Source organism: Equus asinus, chromosome 7 (assembly GCF_041296235.1).
Source record: "Equus asinus isolate D_3611 breed Donkey chromosome 7, EquAss-T2T_v2, whole genome shotgun sequence".
NCBI lineage: Eukaryota > Metazoa > Chordata > Mammalia > Perissodactyla > Equidae > Equus > Equus asinus.
This window is the reverse complement of record NC_091796.1, coordinates 110,787,501-110,788,427: the sequence shown is the minus strand read 5'-3', so window position 1 is coordinate 110,788,427 and position 927 is coordinate 110,787,501.

The following is a 927-nucleotide window of genomic DNA, read 5'->3' as shown; positions in this document are numbered from 1 at the left end:
CCCTAACCCTAACCCTAACCCTAACCCTAACCCTAACCCTAACCCTAACCTAACCCTAACCCTAACCCTAACCCTAACCCTAACCCTAACCCTAACCCTAACCCTAACCCTAACCCTAACCCTAACCCTAACCCTAACCCTAACCCTAACCCTAACCCTAACCCTAACCCTAACCCTAACCCTAACCCTAACCCTAACCCTAACCCTAACCCTAACCCTAACCCTAACCCTAACCCTAACCCTAACCCTAACCCTAACCCTAACCCTAACCTAACCCTAACCCTAACCCTAACCCTAACCCTAACCCTAACCCTAACCCTAACCCTAACCCTAACCCTAACCCTAACCCTAACCCTAACCCTAACCCTAACCCTAACCCTAACCCTAACCCTAACCCTAACCCTAACCCTAACCCTAACCCTAACCCTAACCCTAACCCTAACCCTAACCCCTAACCCTAACCCTAACCCTAACCCTAACCCTAACCCTAACCCTAACCCTAACCCTAACCCTAACCCTAACCCTAACCTAACCCTAACCCTAACCCTAACCCTAACCCTAACCCTAACCCTAACCCTAACCCTAACCCTAACCCTAACCCTAACCCTAACCCTAACCCTAACCCTAACCCTAACCCTAACCCTAACCCTAACCCTAACCCTAACCCTAACCCTAACCCTAACCCTAACCCTAACCCTAACCCTAACCCTAACCCTAACCCTAACCCTAACCCTAACCCTAACCCTAACCCTAACCCTAACCCTAACCCTAACCCTAACCCTAACCCTAACCCTAACCCTAACCCTAACCCTAACCCTAACCCTAACCCTAACCCTAACCCTAACCCTAACCCTAACCCTAACCCTAACCCTAACCCTAACCCTAACCCTAACCCTAACCCTAACCCTAACCCTAACCCTAACCCTA